Source organism: Micrasema longulum, unplaced genomic scaffold (genome assembly GCF_059751315.1).
Source record: "Micrasema longulum isolate JH-2025_06_02 unplaced genomic scaffold, ASM5975131v1 h1tg002259l, whole genome shotgun sequence".
Classification (NCBI taxonomy): domain Eukaryota; kingdom Metazoa; phylum Arthropoda; class Insecta; order Trichoptera; family Brachycentridae; genus Micrasema; species Micrasema longulum.
The window spans coordinates 84,258-105,874 of record NW_028279417.1 but is presented as its reverse complement, the minus strand read 5'-3'; the positions used below and the strand labels follow the sequence as shown (position 1 = coordinate 105,874).

Genomic DNA, 21,617 nt, shown 5'->3' with positions numbered 1-21,617 from the left:
TTTCCATTTTCTCGCATCCCGTCGTTTTTTGCAATGTTCTGTTTTTCGTGTTTGAAAGTCGCGAGTGCAGCAATGAATAATACTGAGTATTTCCATACATTTAAGATGGCAACATAGCTAGACGTTATGTGTTTCCTTGTAATTCAAATTGGATTACAGAGTCTGGGTGGGTAGTAGTAGTAGGTAGGTACTGGCACTTGTTCTAGACTTGGTATAATGTAGGGTGGGGTTGAGTTAAAGTGGTGTACCATTCATCCATCTCTTCTCCCCCAGAGGTAGTGCTTTGCAGGCGTCTCTGTTTCAAGTAACGGTTTAATATGAAAAGCAGTTTGTTATTTTTGAATATTTGGTTCGATTTTGCTAGATGTCTGCACAAATTTATCATTTTTTGAAAAAAAAAAATTGATATCTTCTAAATCGGTATTTTTGTCAAGAAATGACAGGCTCCGAGTCTGAAATTGTCAGCTCGGCCAGTAGCTATCGACTAGTTCACTAGTAGCTAGGCAACTTTAATGCACGATGTTCCCTTTCATTATGAGGACGACGAGCTCTTTTTTTCGAGGTAGCTTCCTTAGAACGCTTTATCTAGAACTTTTCAACTCCTTGGATCTCAGTGGCGCATAGTTCAAAGCCCCCGGTTGGGTGCGTCTTTGCGGTAGTGTGGCGACTTCATGATTTGAACCGATGGACCCACGCCGTTGTTCTTCCCATGTCTAATCCGTGATGAAAAGCGTTCCATCCGGAGGAGTGCCTCCTTGTTTACGTGGCCGATGATGTGGCGCGCCTGCTTCAACTCCAATAACTCCTCTGATGGTTTGGAGAGTGTCTTCTCAACTGGCCACTGGGCTTCTGGACCTCCCAGAAAACGCGGCTCGCTGAACCATTGTCCCGATCTAAATAGGACGGGGCCCCCCTGTTCTCAAGTCGTTTTTGGTGAGTACTTGAGTGGGTCTGTTCGGAGCCAACATAGCACTGTGCTGGAATCCATGCGGGATATGGGATCTCGGGGTTCTACTTGACAAAAAGTTAACGTTTGAGGCACATGTCAACTCAATTGTGAAAAATCATACCAAATGTTAGGTTTTCTCTTCCGTATAGGGAGAGAAATCAATCATGCGCGCACTCTTAGAATTCTTTACTTTACATATGTTCGAAGTCAATTAGAATTCGCATCTCCCGCTTGAAGCCCTCAATACAAAAAATACATTACCAGAATTGAATCTATACTATCAAAATTTATATCGTATTGCAATTTTAGACGGTTGACTCAGAATACAGGTCCAGATGAATCTACAAACTTACCTTAACTCCAAACTCGCAGGAACATGGCTGATGCCATTTTTATGTATAAAACTTTAAATAACATGATAGATTGCCCTAAGATTCTATCACTTATTAATTTTAGAGTCCCAGTAACGCAGACCAGAAACCAATCTCTATTTAAAATTCCTAAATGTTCCACTAAATCTTTTCAAAATTCATTTGTAAATAGAACCTGCAATATGTGTAATCAGAAATTAAATTGGATAGATAAAATATCTTTAACTTCCTTTAAAAATGAAATTTCCAAAAATAATTCAAGTTATGATGTTGCGCCTTGAATCCGCAACCTATAATATTTATTTATTTATTTATTTTGTTCATTTACGCCCAAAAGGCATTTACAAAAAATAAAAATGAAATACATACTAACATACTAAATAATAAACATAGAATATACAGAAAAAAAAATTAAATTAGTTAAAAAGGATATGATAAAAAGTTTTACAAAGTAAAAACAATAATAACAAAGGTATGCAAGAAAAAACAGTAAGCATATAAACAAAAAATGCAAAGATATAAGCTTATGAAATTAATTCTGTAAAGCAAACAATTAATTAAGTGTTACGGTAAGCAAGAAAGACATTTTTAAGTTAAATTAATAAACAAGCAAGCATATATTATCACGAAAAAATAAGAAATAAAAATATGTATCTACGAAATGCGTATTTGCCAATACTACAATGCAATTTGATATAATGGAAATTTTTTTAAAAAAAAGTATAGGGTAATAAAAATAAACAAGTATTTTTTTTTAATTTATGGAATTGAATTGTCAATAATAGTTTGACGAGCAGCTACAAATAAACTTGATATTGTGGACTTATAAGATGGTAAAGAATTGGACAGAATGTCGGCAGCCGTTCCATATGCAGGTTATGTGCAGTTCTGTATGTAGGCACATAATAAATGTACACTGTATGGTCAACTATAGTTGTATTATATATTATAATGTGCAACTGTGTGACCAGTATACGAAAGTAGATATATTTTTAATAATATGTATTACATTTACATTTTTAGTAATATTATAAGTTTTGTATGATTAGTTATTTTATGTTATGTATAATTTTATGTGACAACATTTACAATAACAATATTATGTGGAAGCCTCTAATTTGACTTTATCAAATGTATTTATAGTGTAAGTGTATCTTATAAATTTATAAATGTCTGTCGGCTTTCCAATGAAATAAAATAAAAAATAAAAAAATAAATAAAATGATGCGGACAACGTTGGCCCGGATTTCCTTCTTTATCGTGGCAGCCATCCTAACTGCTACTAGTGCTACTTGTAGCTCCAGTCGAGGTATTGAAAGTGGTCTTAAAAGTGCCACCTTGCACCTTCCTATTGCAAAATTCACCGTCAGAGGTCACAAAATATGCCAATGCAATCTTACAGGCGCCATCTTGCTGTCCAGGGACCATTTCGAGATGATACATCCGTTTGTGACCCTGAGATGTTACCACTCCCGCCACTTCTCCGTGTGTCCAGTCAATGACTGGTCTCATTCTGTTCTCGAACGCCATTCGTCTTACAATAATATCTGAGCGGATGGTAAGGCATACTATGTAGCCTATTGGGTTAAAGATTCTCATTCCATCTCGCGTTTCGTGGGTCTCTACGGGGTAGTTCCGGCGTCGTTATTACACATGAACGTGTCGTAACAGAGATTCTATACAATACCAAGACCCTTTATGTTGTCCCTTGCTCCCTAGTGACAGCAGTCTTTGCTAGATCATCTTCTTTAACACCTCGCAGTACTTCTAGTTTGTTTGAGGTCCTCCCTGTGAGTTTAAAACCGCCTCTGTTGAGATCTCCGCTCAGATGTCAGATTATATTCTAGTTTCGGGATATATAAAAAGTTAAAACAATAACATGAAATATTGTAAACCCAAATTTAAACGACTGTAATTTATATTTTAACATCAAAGAAAAAATAAAAGATTAATGGTAAGTTCAATTTAAATTTTATTTCACACACAAAAATGCGGTGGGTCCGCAATAAAACAGATACGCCAGTTGAAAACTGGTATGCTGGTGGAGGCAGAGAAGTGCGAGTGACGTATTGCACGCCCTTAAAAAAATACATTGGGTACCGCGTGCATAGACAATAATTTACTATCGTCACTCTACTTTCTGGCTCTCCTTACACTGGTATCGCCAAAAACCTAATCCGAATGTGAATTACGATGTTATTTATTAGGTGCCAACATTTGACATATACCTGGGTCCTATGCAAATCAAACTATAATTAATTAACTTATGTAAAGTATTCTAACATGTCCGGAACATACTTGGAAAGTTTCGTATTTTATTTATGGCAACGTATTTTCTTGTACGCCGTTGAAAATTTTCCTACTTTTCTCGGGGCGAAAACGACTTATTCAGATTTTCATGACTCTTCTTTTTACCTTGTGGCAGCCTGTTAAATCATCCCGCTCACTTTGACCACGTTTTGTCGCCGAAACAGTATTATAGTAACTATATTTATTAGAACCAGGCACTTTAGAGTCTGAAATACTTTACCCGATGTATTTCCTTATCCCTGAAAGCTTTGGTGAAAGTCATCTTGTGTTTGAATCACAGCCAAGTATTATATTTAAAATAGAACCACAACATTGTATTCCTTTTACATGTATAATTTCAGCAATTAGTTCTGTATTTACAAAACTTGTGCTTATGTGTGGTTTTATTTCAAAAACAATTCTAGACTCAGTAATTAGTAATAAAGTTCTTCTAAACTTTTACCCAATATTTTTTACGTTCTTGTTTGACGCATATAAACAAATGTATTTTTTTCACGATTTATAATCATCCACTGCTATGAATACACGACTATAACTTTTTATTTTGTATAATGATTTTTCCTAATGCGCAAATTGAGTTTTTTTTAACTGTAAATTTTATGCTCTGTGTCTAGGTGGATGAAGAATACAGTTCTGTAAGTGAAAAAGAACCAGATTGAAATAAGTCCACCGCGTAGTGTGGTTATTGGTGCGTTGGCTTACCATGTTTATGGTCCTAGGTTCTATTCCTAGGAGGGTGGACATGAAATATTGATTGTGGTTCTACGCTAAATTATTTCATTGTTCTTGGACTGGCTCCTGAAACGTGGACTGATCACTTTACCTTTCGAGTAACCAAAATGATCCAGATATACTGCGGTGACATATGCACCACTGGGTGTGATTAGGGAAATGATGGAACTTTGCAAACTTAATCCTACATCTTGCAATAATGCCATTCACAAACAAATGGTGGTATTACGTAGTATATACGGACCTTGTACGGAAATACGGGGCTTTTTTAAATAGTATATTTTAAAAATAAAAGTATTTTTCCTAAGCTTGAACGATATTTTAATGAAATATTAAAAATCACTAGGGCGATGTCGCGAGACTCCCATTCACAAATAAATAGTTATATTAACGAAGTACGTAAATGCCACTCTTATTTATGTTACAACAAACGTACGTAGTCGTGACCCACAGAACTATGGAGATTGCTTATTTTTTTTAAAATAGATATTTTTTAAATGAGTAAAAATATAATAGACCTCATCTGGCTTTACAAAATCCTTCGTTACTGTTAGTCCCTCATTAGCAACATAAATTTACATGCTAATAAATGACTACTTAATCCTGATATTTTCAGATGTGAGCACTTTTCCTCGAATACCAAATATATTATTATGATCCCCTCTCGCATGTGCGGGCGGTAATTTTTTTTTTTTGTAATTCGTAAAATAAATCAAAAAAATATTTAATATCTATGGTTTGATTTCATGGTTTTTTTATTAAGTAATTTTTACCTACGATTTTTATTGCTTTTATTCATTTTTTGTTTTTAAATTATCATAACTTGAGTTTTTTTTCTTCAAGGAGAATGCTTTTTAAGCTTATGTAATTATTTTGAAACCTTTCGCATCAATATCGATCCGTTTTAAAGCATAATAATTTTATTATTCTAAGATCTTGTTTAAAAATAGCTATTTTGCATATTTATTTATTTTAAAGAAACAAACAGTCGACAATGATATAGTAACATTAAAAAAATTCAGTTTAAAGACAGACCAGCAAAGTTTCTAAATAAAAATCATTCATATTATTAAATTGTGTTACAACAAAAAGGTGTGTTTGTATGAGAGTAAGTGTTTAAGTGTAAATTAAGTAGTAAGTGGGATCGTATCGCAGCCAGAAATAATGAGTCGTAATTTATTTTTAAATAAATTAAGGGGCATGTAAAATATATCAATAGATGAAAAAAAAAAAAGCATTATAGTTAGAGCAAGAACGATAGAGGAAAGAGTGTTGTGCATAGTTAGTGCTACAGACTGGCAGATGGAACAAATACTTATTTCTTGTCACGCGAAAGGGGACATGAAGATTAATTTTGGAGAGTAGATTTAAAGGGTCTACTTTATGTTTTAATAATTTATGTAAATAGCATAATTCAGATACAGTGCGTCTATTTTCAAGGGTAAAAAATCCATTTTGTTTGGCAGATTGGCTGTAAGTGCAAAGCGTTTTGTTGTTTTTATAATCTAGGTATTTAAAAAATTTTCGTTGAACATTTTTAATCCTTTCTATGTTTGTTACGTATTGTGGGCTCCACACAACGGATGCAAACTCCAAATTACTGCGTACAAAAGTGATGTATAAAGTTCGGACATTTTACACTTTTCTGTTTATAAATTTGTGTAAACCTCACAGTTTTACGCCGGCTGGTTTTGAAGTTACTGCTTGATTGTCGGGTCTTACACAATACTTAATTTAATGTTACACACGTCACTCATATTACAAAGCATTGAGAGAAAAGCAGTTATTCTGAAGTAAAAAGATAAATAGTAGCCTCTGACTCCGTTGCAACGTATTATTTTAATACTCGTACTTTTCGGTTTTGTAGTTAGTAATTTCCTGCCTCAACTAGGTAAGCCGAGCCTGTTTCTAGGTGAGAATGTATTTATCCATTGAAACCTGTAAATATGTATTCATAATAATCCGCATAGGTAATGTGATGGATAGGTACTTCCGCCCTCTGCAGAAATATAACTATCCCCGTGTTTGTCGTTTCACGGGGCGCCATGTTACCCCTGCGGCGCCAGGGACCTTATTACGGAACGCAATTCAAGCTACAAATAAAACTACTCTTACAAACGAATAATTTAATTAACTTAATATGAAACCTGCTCTAAACGATAGATACAAAATATAAAAAATATTTTTCGTACCACTATACTTATACAGATTCGTTTTTTTTATATCTTTTCTAATGAGTAAGTTTGGTGCTACTCTAGAAAAATGTTCTCTTTGACGTAATAAACGTTTTAACGTAACTTCTGTAAATTAAAAAAATGTTTTTAAAAAAGTAAAAATTTATACCTTAATATTCGAATTACTCTGACGTCACATTATTTCAGTCTTGATTCGGGATAATATATATATATTTTTCTATACAGGTACAATAAAATTAAATACAACGAAAAATAATTAAAGCTATGCCAAATGATTTGATTTTCCCTGTTTCTTATTTACTGCGTTATCTTTATTTTTTATTATTATTTTTTTACCTATGTATTTCAAGTATAATTAAAGGCAAACCTATAATATAGTACACTGTATAATAAAACTGTGTAATATATAAAAATATACATTGTTCTTGTATTATTTCATAATTTTGTGATAGAACACTGCTATGTTTAATGTATTTACTTATTTATATTTATAAAAGGCATTTGTGCCGTGTACACTAATAAAATAAAAAAAACATAAAAAACGATGAGTTAAGAAATAGTAGTCATTATGAAGTCATCCTGCGTCATCTTTTAACAAAGTTCCATTTTTCAAACCCCCGCGATATTTTTTTCTAGAGACGTCACCCAGCGTCATCCTTTTTATAAATCTTAACAAAAACCATAACAAAAAACGTCAATTAGTACATTGAAATGTAAAAAAGCATATTTTGTCTTAGTTTCGATTGTACAATATATATTTTTAAATGCACTAAGCATCCTCATACAAAGAGTTCGTTTTATTTGTTACTTAAATTATTTTCTATAATAAGGTCCCTGGTTAACCCTTTCCTCCCGCTCATTTGTCGAGGGTTGTTTTGAATTCCATAAATGGTTCACTGGAGGGCGTATATTATAACCCTTTCCGTACCCTGCAGCGTTTGTCATTCCTGTCCTGTCTGAACGGGTGAACGACTTGTCCCGTTTTTAGTTCAGGGTACTCCGTGCCCCAACCTGGCGCTTTCATTATAATCTAGATTTTAAAATGAAGTTTTCTTAAATGATTACCATGCAATGAGTTAAAATCGTACAGGTTCCACGACATAAAGTACGTAAATGTGCAATAATGAGCAACATACATTATAAATAAAACGGCTTTATCTGGTCTATCGAAAATACAATTGAATTTAGCCGCTACCTCCTTGAGAAAGTCATCATTTTAAATAATAATGTATTTATATAATTTTAATCTTATTTTATGTGCTCTAATAATAATATCGTATGTATACTTATATTATTTCACTGACAATAAGTTTAATTTATAATTTATATATTTAAAGCTTTATTATGTTATTAATTTCTATGATATTGCTGAGTAGGTATCAACCATCTTTTTTTTTTTAAATTTATATGTATAAGTATGTTTAATTTTTTTGTTATATCAACGTTTCAACATAGAAACATTTTTGCACCTTGCAGTAAAAATATTTGTATTTGTCTACCTTGATTAAATTTATTTTATAATAAATTCACCAGGAAAAGAAAAATTCTTAATTTTCATTACAAACTAAACAATAATGTACTAATGAGAAAGCACGAAATTAAAGATCTTGGGATTGTTTTAGACTCAAAACTACTTTTTGAATCGCATATTAATAAAATTACCTCCAAAGCATTGAGCATGTTAGGTTTCATAATTCGAATGAGTAAACACTTTGATAATCCAAAGGCCCTAATTTCATTTATTATACGTTTGTCAGAAGCTATTTGGAATACGCATCTCAGATATGGAATCCTCAGTATGCTATATATATAACAAGAATAGAAAATATGTAAAACAAATGTATAACGTACCTAAAATACAAAACCGGTATTTCTTTTGTATCAACTCTCACTGCCTACACCTACCATGGAATCACTTCTCTACAATACCGCAGAGTGTATGCGGACCAACTACTGCTTTACAAAATTATGGCAGGAATAGTTGACTGTACAGAACTACTTAGTTAAATAACAATACATGTGCCAGCCAGGGTTTGTAGACGGTACCACCTGTTTTATGTGCCAATAAGTAAAACATAATATTTAAAAAATGCTTTTTTTCGTATGACTTTTTCAGTGTACAATACGAAATTGAAAGATATAGATTACACAAATATCACTCTGTCAGATTTCAAATTAACACTAAAAATGCAGTATGTAACTTGGTAGACATTATATTAATAAATATGTACATCTCCCTTCTCCTCCTAATCCTTTTTTTACGCATCCTTGTCCTAATCCCGCCCAATTTACAATAACTTACTGTTCTTAAAAAAAATAAAAAAATTCTTTGATTATTGAAAAATATTTACGAGTACATGAAAATAACATTTTTATTTGTATAATCTTATATGTATTTATTTAACATGTAATATATTTTCTTAACTAACTTTGTATACTTTGTGGAAATATGTTTTCAGTTCTGAGTTTATACACTATAGGTATCTGTTTGTTTACTATAAATATGTAGGTCGAACTGTTGATTTCCCAAATAAAATAAAATAAATAAATAACATTGCTGTAAATGTAAAAATAGATCCGTCATTTAGTTATTTTTTATGCTCTAAATAATATAAAATTTATGCATTATAATTTTCGCAACTACCCATCCCTTTTGTTCTACTAGATACAATTTGAGTATTTTGTTAATCATAGTATCGAGTTTTTTTGTTTGATTTTATAATACTCCGCTTGGGTTTGATTTCTTTTCAAAAATAAAACGTAAAACGTGAGCTGACAACCCACCCGCGCTCCCCTAAACAAGAACTTCACATAATATGTGTAAACGAAGCTTTATCACGAGCGCTGTGCTTTCAAGTATCAAACGTCGTTATTATGTTTATAATGCATTTTTATGGGAGCCGGTCGCAGGGCACTTGGGAGAAAACGATTATTATTTTACCCTAAATAGCCGATGTTAAAAAAATATTCATGGCAGACATGTTGCAAATACTCTGTTTTATCCTAATATTTATAAAACATATTTAAAATCGGGTTGTGGTCCCGTGGCTAGTGTCTCGGACTCACGGCTCAAAGGTCCGTGGTTCGAATCCCACTCTACCCCAACTTGATTCCCATTTTCTAATAGTGAGTTATTTACAACTCGTTGAAAATGGCCCTCAAAATCAAATATTTGGGTATATCATAAACTATCAGCTGTGCAAACTTTTTGATACGCTTTGTATAAAACCAATCATACGTTTCTAAACAAATGATTAAACTAGCTATCTAAATGCTACTCAAATGTACCCAAATATTTATTTTTAAATCCGAACATAGTATTAAATGATAAAGGTTTTGCAAATAAGCTATAAATTTAATTATTGGTAAGCTATCCAAAATAAAAAACGTAGTGTTGGATTAAATTCTATTTTTATTTTTTAAATAATATACAACAGTAGACAGTTGACGTGTTTCGTCTTGTCAGGGTTTTGTTAATGTTTTTTTTTTATTGTTTCGAGTTTCATAATGTCCTAACAAGACGAAACGCTGCACATTGTTTATTTAAAAAATGAAAATTGGATTAAATCCAATAATGTATTTTTATTTTCGATACCTTACCAATAATAAACGCGCATTTGCGGTCGCAGGCCCTATGGCATGGAATGCTCTCCCAGCAGAGGTGCGAGGCTGTGAAAGTGAAGTGATGTTTCGGAAAAAACTTAAAACCCACTTGTTCTCTAAATCATTTGAATAAATCCGTAGCACGTGACAACAAAATAAATTATTTTAATTAAATTGCAAATTTAAAAGCTTCAATTAAATTAACTTAACAATAGAATCACCATGTAAAGCGCCCTTGAGGTATTTTATTACGAAATGGCGCTATATAAGTTATCCATAATTAATTAATTAATTAATTAATAAAAACGGAATTCCACTAACTAACTGCATTCACAATAAATATCAATTTAATATATTTGAAAGTAGTGATGTAATGTGCAACCATTAGCCTAAAATTTAAAAAAAACATTACAGTATGATTATTATTTGTAAACACGGCCCATTCTAATGCAAGTATTTTGGAACGAGCTGTGTTTGCAAATAATCTCGTACCTTCATATGTAGGTTAATTAGTTTTTAAAAAAAAAATGCTTTTTTTAGAGACAAAATATTTGCGTTCTTATGATTTACCCAAATATTTAAATTTTAGGGGGCCATTTTCAACGAGTTGTAAATAACTCACTGTTAGAAAATAGGAACCAAGTTGTGGTAGAGCGGGGTACGAACCTCGGACCTTAGATCCATAAGTCCGCAACACTAGCCACATGACTACAACCCGGTGCTTAAAAAATATTTTCATTATTAAAGAGTAGTTATAGAAGTATTTATTTACATTTATTTTAATTCGTATCGGTTTCGGATAGGTTACAATTTTTAAACAAAATTGTATCCTTTTAATAATATTTTATTAATTTTACAATTAATTTCGTTCGCGCAGTCGTTGTAATACGATAAATGAATCAACAGAGGATTTCAGTTAAAAGCGCACTCAAAAGAGAGTATGTATGCTCTAGCGGCGAATTTCGCGTTTGGTTAAGTTTTGCGTAGGTAGAAAATATTCGCTTAGCGATTACGCTAAATTCATGGCACAATGAGCAAGCTTAAGCCACCCGGGCACTCCCTTGCCTCTTGGACTGAAATAGTACGTAGTTAAATAATATGTGTAATGTAATTAAAAGCGTCCTATTGCTTCCATGTATATAGGCTTATCCATTGTTTACTCGCATCCTAATCATCCGCTGAGGGACCTTCGTATTCTGGGTAAGAAATAAAGGTGTACTGGCTCTTGTGAGGGTACGTTCTCAGCCATTAATACTCATGATTTAGAGTAGAAATTTAGACCATACCAAGCGTATGATCGCCAGTTAACCACCAATTTATTCCAATACTTTGGTTGGCCAACTATCGACACGATGGTCTGCCTATTTGACACTAGGTATTGAGTAATAACATAACATCAATGACCACATCTAACTCCTACCATTCATTTAAAGTAAATTCGAGTTGTGTTTGGCGAATAGTAAATTGAAACATGGGTTATTTATTTATTAATAAAACGGAGAATGTATTTATTATTTTTTTTCCATTATAAACTAAGATTAATAATAAAATAATGTGACCTCACTGGGGTTACCCGTGCTGAGGACACTTAACAATATACTTTTAAAAAATATATATTTACATGTGAGAATGAACAAACAAGCCTTAATATACAGAGATACTTAGCAAAATGTTCAGATAGTTTTAAACACAACGTATTCAATATGTTTCTTTTTTGGGTGATACCTGGGTGGTAAACTGAGTGCTTACCCTAAATATGGCTCCTGCAATGGTAGCCGAAACGTCGGAACAAATCCAACACACACGGTATCACCCAAAAAAGAAACATATTAATAACAGTGACCGTGAAAACCTTCGCACCCACTACGTATTCAAGTTTATATTTAATTTATGTACATCTACAATATTTTTATTATAAAACGTACAATAAAATAACAAAAACTTTACATTAACTATACATTTGTGGAGCAGTTTATTCAATATTGGTTTGGGCGAATGAGACAATCCATTTTATTTCTACCCAGCTCCACTATTTATATTTTAGTATCATTTTTGAACATTTTGTCATTTCGAATAGTTTCAACAGACAGTAGAAGTAGGTTATAGATTTTAATTGCATAATACTCAAAATCCCTTTATCCGAAAGTGGTATTTGTATGTATTTGTTTAAGTTGTCTTTGAGTTAAGGATCTAGTGATTGTATTATTTGTATGTGATGTGTTGTTGGGGTTATGTCTTTCATTTGAGTAAGAATAGTTTTTGAATCTGTAAGCGAGTATAATCCTATTAATTACTAATTATAATTATCGCAAATATTATTACGCTGTCTATGCGAATCGGATTAAAATAAAAATTTATTAGAAAATGGTCAATAGTAAAGTTGTCGGTGTATGTGTCCAGGTACAGTTTCGATGTAGAAACTAATGATTTAACTATGCATTATTTGGATGCCCCTGAGAACCAAACGTCAACCTCATTGCTTTTAAACGTCTTTATATTCTAATGCTTATTATATACTTCCGATTATACTGCGTTGTAGTTCTTTATAATAGGTGGCGCAAAAGTAATCACCCTATCCGAAGATGCCATAACTTTTGCAAATAGCGACAAATGTCAGTTCTGCTTTGACATTTGTGAAGTAAACAGATACAAAATACACGTTAACAAGATACGAAGCGCCATACTCCTCAAGAACATGGAAAAATTGTTACGATTTTTTTGCGGAATAATTCGTCGGTGGTATTGGCGCAGCGAGAATTTAGGCGCAGATTTCCCGGTCGTCCGACACCAACTGGCAAACACTATGGCGTTTAGCCACTCGCCTAGAAGAGTATGGGACATCGCGAGATGTTGCCAGATCTGGCCGGAATATCGTGGCTGTGGCTGAAGATGTCGCAGAGGACCTCGAAGTATCGACCAGATGACGTGCCACGCAATTGGGCATCAATCGGCGGTCTTTACAGAGAATTATGGTAAAATATATGAAGAGGTTCCCTATAACAAAGTGCAAATAGTGCATCAGCTGCTAACCGTTGACGGCTAAGCGCGTGTAACCTACGTTTAAGCCATCTTAAATCCCGACCACGAGGATGACAACTTTTTATCGAAAATCATCACGAGCGACGAGGCCCATTTCCATCTCTATGAATTAGCAGAATTATCGCATCTGGGGCACTAAAAATCCGCGTATAACACACAAAGAGCCATTACACCCGCTCAAAATTACTGCATGATGTGGTGTTTACGCTGGGGGCGTCATCGGGCCCAATTTTTTCAAAAACGCCGCGGGCCCAAACGACTACTGTGGACGGCGAGCGCTACAGAGCCATGCTTGACGACCTTTTCCTTCCTCAATTAGATGAATTGGGGTTGGAGAACATGCGGTTCCAACAAGATTGAGCAACGGCGCATACTTCACTAGCCACAACCTTTATTCTAAGGGCTGCATTTTCGGGTAGCCTTATCTCTCGGTTTGGTGATTTACACTGGCTGGCAAGATCGCCCGATTTAACCATTCCAGTCTTCTTTTTGTGGGGTTTCTTGAAGTCACGAGTATATGTCAACAAGCTTCAGACTATTGAAGCTCTCAAAGAGAACATCCGTCTAGAATGCGAGTATCTATCTCCAGAAGTTCTGGAAAGATTGACGGAAAATGCCAAAAATCGGGTCCTCATGGTCTTCAATTTTGGCGGCGGCTGAAATCATTTTCTCGACTTGATGGAAAAAAAAAATTAAGACATCAAATAAACACAATTCAAAAGCGGAACCAAATTTTTTCATTAATTAATAAAATTACAGCCAAAGAACATCGGGGGACAACTTTTGTGCCCTCGTGAAAATTGCACAAGACATGTTTTTTTCCCTAATTTTTAAAATATTTTATCTTTTATGCCTAGCTGCTATGATACTAAACTTATTCATAAATTAACTATGTTGGTAGTTCGATTTTCCTTCAGCGAATTGTAAATTAATCTGAATATCTTTATATTTGATAGGAAAATTCAAAGCGGCTTTAGTTTGATAAACAATTTACTATATTTCCAATATGTTTTACAAACATTTGGCAGAAACGCCGTTGTGTTCGCTATTCTGTATTACGAGTAGATAAAGATACTGTCTCATACGTTAAAACTAAACCAAAAATATGCTTCGTTATTTCCTTCCGCTTGAATGTTGTCACTTGTGTCTGATAATATATTATTGTATTAAAGTTATCCGTTAAGGCGCCTTAGCGAAATTCCGTCGTATTATTCGCCCTTTCTATTTTCCGGTAAAAAATATTTGACTTTGCGTTTTTCGTCTAATTCTTCAAAGCATTTCATTTTCTCTTTTGTACCCCAGTAAATGGATGGCGGTAGCAAAAGTTTGCAGGCGGCATGTGACTCCGCCCTACCGGGTCTTTATTATTCCGTAATGTGGTCATATTTTATTTCGAAAATAATACAACAGACCAATTCGTTAAATAATGTCTTTACCTGTAAACAACCGTTGGATTATAGGAATTATAGCCGCGGACAATAATTATACCAGTTATTCTTATCTCGGTGTACTCAATTTCAATTATTACAAAACCATTCAACACTCGTAAAATTATTCGAATGAGAAATTCATCTTCTCGTATTATGTAAATGCTAACATTAGAGCAAGTGTTTATTTGTTAGCTAGCTAAAATAAAATATTAAAAATAATAACAAAACTACGTAAACATATATTTTCTACTAATATGTAATGATTTTATTTTTTTTTAAATTCTCTTCTTAATTCATTTTTAATTTTTGCTCCTCTCTTTGTGTAAAATGCATTTCTGTCTTCATATTTAAAAATGCACCTCTGTTCTTTCTACTTTTATACTAATTATGTAAAGATGATATTTTTGATATTTTTCTTTTTCTTCTAAAAATCATTTATATATTTTTTGCTACTTCTTTGTAAAATTTATGTCTGTCTTTATTTGTATATATGTATGTAAAAACATGTAAAAGCCTAAAAGGCGTTTAAATAAATATATAAATCTACGAAAACAGCGTGGAAAATTTTGCAGTTACATAAACATGTTTAAATATGTATATGACTCTATCGATTATCGATTCTATGTTTTTTTCAAAATAAAAGCTAATGCTCTTGATATTTTATTTTGACCTATTTGTGTTGTTACTTTGTAAAATGCGTTTTCAGAATGGAAGTTTTTCTATTTTTGGAAGATAGCATGTGTATCAATAGGTACACTCTTTCCCCGTAGAAAATATTTTTCTGTAAATGCATACTAATTTGTGAATTCAATCCAAAAAAGTTACAAAAGATATTTATTACAAATTGAAAGCTGTAATGAAACAATTTTATCATCAACACAGTCAACTATTTTTTTTTAAGTACGAAGTAAAAGCAATAAACAGTTTAAATGGTAAAAGTCTAGGCTGTAAACTGGCTTGGTATGAGGTGAAGTAGGGAATATTGCAAGAAACTATTTGCACCAACGGCTGACATATTTATAGCAACGGAACGGGGCTGGGCCGGGCAAGGCAGGGCTCCGTGGAATGGTGACTGAATCTGAGTGTTAACCCATTAGTCGCCATGGCAACAGGGCCAATAATCCGCGGGAGCCTTTCAAGCTTTGTGAGCACAGTACATTTATCCTCCTTCTGATTCCCGCCCGACCGTTCCGATAGATCTAATGACTATTATGTCTTTCGTTAATCTTGTTTGGTCGAGTGTGAGACATATACAATAATATTTGTGTTGCCCGAATCGGAAATCAATACCTACCACCGCTTTATTTATTGATAAAGTATTTTTATAATATACTGGGACCTCGTTTTATACACTTTTTTTTCTACGCGGTTTCGAAATAACTCAGTCCAAATATTTAAAAAAATATAATTTTAACATTAATTTAACAACGCGTAAGAGTAATATTATAACTGTACTATTCTTTATAAAAATGCCTAAATCGCTCTTTTACCTGGCGTATAATAGTAAGTATATTGTCACGATCGTAGAATAACGACGCATGTGATTTCCTTCCAACTTTACATGAGAGCGGTTTAATGGAACTTTATGTCATACCTTGATAAGTGCAAAATTATGTCCTTTGATACTTGCGTTAGGTATATACCCATATATTTTTTTAATAACCTGAAATATAAAGCCTTTATAAAGTCTTTTCAAGATCAAATATAAAAAAAGTCAATGTCGCATTTTTCGCACATCCGTCGCTGTTGCGCGATCACGACGATTTGATAGTGAATAATCTTTGTTACGATTTTCCAAAGTATTTTGATGTTAAAACCCTTAATCCGAGGAATCCTCAATTGCATGGTGTATATTTATTTATTTATATTTATAGGTCTTGGACCAGCTGGTTTTATCAACAATAATTTGAGCCTATCCAAATTTTTGTGCACAAGAACTGGATTCAACGTCCTTGGGAGTTATTAATATTAATATATATTGAAAAGAAATGAACGGCAACGTGAGACGAGGACGACCAAGGAAGACGTGGCATGATCAGATAAATCAAAATCTTAAGTCTGGTCATGTCAAAAGCAGACTGAACCGAAGGGCATGTATGACAAGATGTATGAATGTGGAAGAAGCTAGGATTGTATGCCAGGATAGACGTGTGTGGCGGTCCATTCTCTCTGCCTACCCCTACCGGGAAATGGCGTGATGGTAGTAGTAGTAATATATATTATATATACCGTGTCCCCTCCAGGCCAACTAGATTCTCTGATATTTTCTATATTCGTAAAATTAAAACTAATCATCGGAAACATTCTACGATCCCTCGTATATGTGAAGCATTCAACAAAAATTTTAATAGTCTTGATATATTTAACACTCCATACAATATGTACAGAAGAGAATAGGCTTGATTCAGAATAACAGAGAATAGATGTTTTGTCTCTTTTCTTGCTCTTCATACATAATTCATTTAATCATTAAATCAAATGCAATTTTCCACTCTTACTTTCCTTCAATCATCCTTTACCACTCCTTATCAATATCCTTATTTTCCTTCCCAATATCTCCTTGTTTAGTCCATATTTATCTTATTTTAATAAATAGTATATTTATTATTTATATAGTTTAAATTATAAGCCGTCGTCGCTTTATTACAGTATTATTTAGTGAACACATATAATTGGATGGCAGGCCCTACTATGTATGCATTTTATATAGTTTTTTTTTTTTAAATATTACTTAATCCTGTACATTTGTTTGTATTCGAAATAAATAAAATCAAAATAAAAATTACTAAAACAAAGATGAAGAACATTAAAAAAAAGGGTATATTGAAGTCTAGGCATCTACAGCACTTTTTTATTTTTATTTTTTACTTTTATTAATAACAAAACATATAAAACATGAAGTTGATATTATACTCCTAGGAGTTAATCGTTACAATACGTAATATCATACAAAGTTAATACTATCCAAAATAGTAAGAAAACATAATATAAGAAACATTAAACACAGTACTTTACACCGTCTATATAAATTACATTATCAAAAAGATTTAAGTAATATTTTTTAATTGCAACACTTATGGATTTGCTATTCGGCTTTTCGAGTTTTAGCTCATCCGGCAGTTTATTAAATTAGGAATGGCCAATATTTTCCACACTTATGACCTGTCATTGGAAGAATTTAAGAAATATAGACGTTCAAACATAGGCAAAATGGTTAATGTTAAACAGTGTAGCAGGTCATAAGCCCTGTAGAAGCCTAGATTTCTTTATTCTCTTCTATAAAATGATCTTCATCTCTGTTTTAATACATTAATATTAAAAACGATGTATTTATTTAATATGAAAAGTCAGTAAGGATAAAGAATTCGTAATTATAGTAATATAATTGTAATTGAGTTGAATTGATTTTATCTAAGTGTTACTGTAGAAACTGGTCACTGATTTTACAAAATTTGTAAATTTTAATTGGTACCCTTGGTATTTTATTTCTATAATAAATAACAATAAACTTCACCAAGAATTTTTACAAACAAGACAAGAGTATTTACAAACTTTATGTATGATAATCATGATGATTTGGTAAAAAAAAATATTGAAAGTTGATTGTTTAGACATTTACTAGTGTATCAAACCACATAGGTGAAGTATTGTTATTACTACTATCATTACGCCATTTCTCCGTGGAGGTAGGCAAAGTGAATGGCCCCCACACACGTCTATCCTGGCATACATTCCTAGCTTCTTCCATATTCATACATGCCCCTCGGTTCTGCCTGCGTTTGACATGGCCAGTATTTTGGTTTATCTGATCATGCCACGTCTTCCTTGGTCGTCCTCGTCCCACGTTACCTTTCATTCTCGCCATAACTGCCTGTTTTACCATTCTTTCGTCATCCATTTGTTTGACATGACTAAACCATCTCAGAGACCCTTTCTTAATCTTCATTCATCAATTATACCTGTCTCAGATTGATACTCTCGCCTGATTTCACCATTCGTAACCCAGTTATACGTTGATTTCCCATACATTCATCCTTCCATTTCTATGTTTTACTCCCAAACGAAAGTGTTGGGACCAACTTCGTTGTGCTCTGCCAGTTTAGTTTCTATTGACATATTTTTATTAGCAATTTCTGTGCTTAGTGCGCCGTTCACTTTGCTGCCCGAATTCACTTTCCTTTAAACATCTTTTTCTGCTTTTCCATCTCTTGAAAACATGCTTCCCAGATACACAAATTCTTTATTTAACTTTTTGTACAAAATGATATTTGTACATTGGCGGGCTTATTTCCAAATGGCAATTTCTTCCAACCAACCAATAAAATAAAAGTTTTATTTTTATAATTCAAGTTACAGAACATATTCAATAGAAAAAAAAATTAAAAAGCTAGAGATATATAAAAATAGAAATAAACGTATTTGTTTACAAATTACCTTAAATCAAAACTATTACTCGAAGGGAAAAATGAAAAAAGAGGAAAAAGGAGGAGAGATTAAGGAAGAGAAAGGAGGTGTTTCTTCAGACGTGATTTAAACAGAGATAAGGTAGTAACATCTTTGATGGTGGATGGGAGATGATTCCACAGTCGAATTCTTCTACTTGTTCAAGACATTGTTATTATTAATTCATGTTTTTTCCATTATAAATTATATTTAAAAAATAAAAATAATGTGACCTCTCTGGGGTTACCCGTGCCGAGGACACTTAACAATAGTTTTACATTTGAGAATAAACAAAGACTAACTTAAAAAACAGAGTTTTATTTTAAATTAGTATCGCATATTATGGTATATTTCTAGCATTCTAACTTTTTAATATTTTTTTATGTTCAAAGCATTAACTTTGTGGTCAAACGTTTTAATTAATGTAAGTAAATATTAGTTCTTAACCACTTACCAACTTTTTATGTCTATCGGTTCTATGCCGCCTTCCATTTGATTTTATACCGATTGGTAAGAGTTCTTTTATCTAAAGTTGATTTTGAAATTAAATTAAACACTATTGAACGAATTGCAATAAATAACGGTTACACCGCAAAATCAATTAATACCCTTTTAAATAGAAAACTTTAACAAAAATCGGTCAATAAATTCTTGTATCCTCCTGTAAATATCAGCAGAGATAAATACCAAACAGGTAACCCCCCCCCACCCCCCCCCCCCAAAATTGAAATATTTGGGTAAATTATAAGAACGCTAATATTTATTTTTCTAAAAAAAACAACAAAAAACCTCTTAGCCCCTCCCCTCCCTAACCTCCGCCCCGCGCACATTCTGCAACATATTGCTAAATATTATTAACCTAATGTTAGTGCATGTTCGGACATGGTGGTGTTTGCATCACCTTTAACTCTGCATTTAATTTATGTATTTTTTCGTAAATAATATCTATACTACGGTGATTACATTTTTGTGTAAAGAGTGTCCTGACAAATAGTCTGAAACCGGAGGACATAAGTCGGTAAGTGGTGAAATACTAAAATTTACTAACATTAATAACTTTTTTAATTTTCTATCAGAACAGGACACTATTTATTTATTGTATTATATATAAAGTAGCATTATTTTAATTAAAAGAAATAAATACTAACTTGTTGGCGTACTGGTTTGTACGTGTTCGTTCTACTGGTTGGTTCGTTCAAGTTGCACTATATGACCCGGATCGGAAAAACCTCATTTGAGGAAGCACTCTTGTACCCAGTTTAATTACGTGTTTACGGGACAGCTTGAATGGAGTCAATTGAAACGTAATTATACAGGGTGTTCATTAAACCCTGTCACATCCGAAACCACGATGATCAGTGTGAGCAAGATATCGGCACATTGCAATAATTTTTTAGAACGAATAAAATTTTAAAAAATAATATCAAAAAAAGCAAATGGTTGCTAACTTCTGCAGGGGAGAAACGAGGAGGGGGAGGGGGAAATCTGATACTGCGCCGCGCTCCCCTCACTTCTCCCCTGCAGAAGTAAGCAACCATTTGTTTTTTTTTAATATTTGATTTTTTAAATTTTCTTTGTTCTAAATATGCCTATATGTCTTCTTGCCCATACTGATCATTGTGGTTACGGATGTGACAGGGTTTAAAGAACACTGTAATGTATACTGTAAAATGCAAGATGCAGAATTGTACCAATATTAAATGTACAGTAGACGCTCTCTTTACCGGCGCCGCTATAACCGTCCCGCCGCTTTAACCGGCCTCTTTTACTTCCCGTAATGAGTGATTTTCAACTTCAAGATGTTCAGGAATGGGTTCTTGAAGGTGATAAACCTTTTGAAAACAATTTTGAATGATGACGAGATAGTTCAGACTGTTAATAACGAAGCACTAGAGGAAGAGGAAGTCGACTGTGAGGAGTACGAAGAAGACGACACGGTTAACCACGACGAAGGAAAAGAGGATCTACAGGTGGCGGCGATGTACATTCAGCAGCAGAAGGATTCTACTGCAGAAGATGTAATGTTCATAAAAAATTGGCGTGACTACCCTTTTAAAAAGTCTATTCAACACAAGAAACAGCAGAAAATAACAGAATTTTTAATCCATTGTAGGCTACTTTTCGAAAAAAAATTGGAGTGAAATATGGCTTTTTCCTATACATTTTTTTTACAGTCTGTAAAATATTAATTTTTAATGTGTGTTTTCTTAGTGTTATGAAAAAATTGTGTTTTTTTTGTGTGTTTTTTACTACTTTATCTTTAAACAGCTTATTCGTTATCCGGCCCTGGGTCGGTCCCGTCAAGGCCGGTCAAGAGAGCGTCTACTGTACTTTATTACTACGTCTACTGTACTGTACTGTACTGTCTACGTCTACTGTACCTGTAGCTAAACTCATTATTACGGCGATATTTTGAGTTTCTCCAAATGTTTGTAGACAAGGACTGAATTTCATCCCCTAGGGGGTTATTAATATTGACACAGACAACAGAGACGGAGAACATTTTAGATCGGAGAACATGAAAATCTAGGCATTTACGGGGTTT

General features: G+C 33.2%; 1 protein-coding gene across 1 annotated transcript in view; it reads left to right on the top strand.

Moving 5' to 3' along the window:
* The window catches only part of LOC148272650 (disintegrin and metalloproteinase domain-containing protein 10-like), a gene marked incomplete at its 3' end in the record, with an annotated part of 172,123 nt that overhangs the window by 79,879 nt on the left and 70,627 nt on the right, over nt 1-21,617 (top strand). The gene's annotated exons all lie outside the window — the stretch shown is intronic.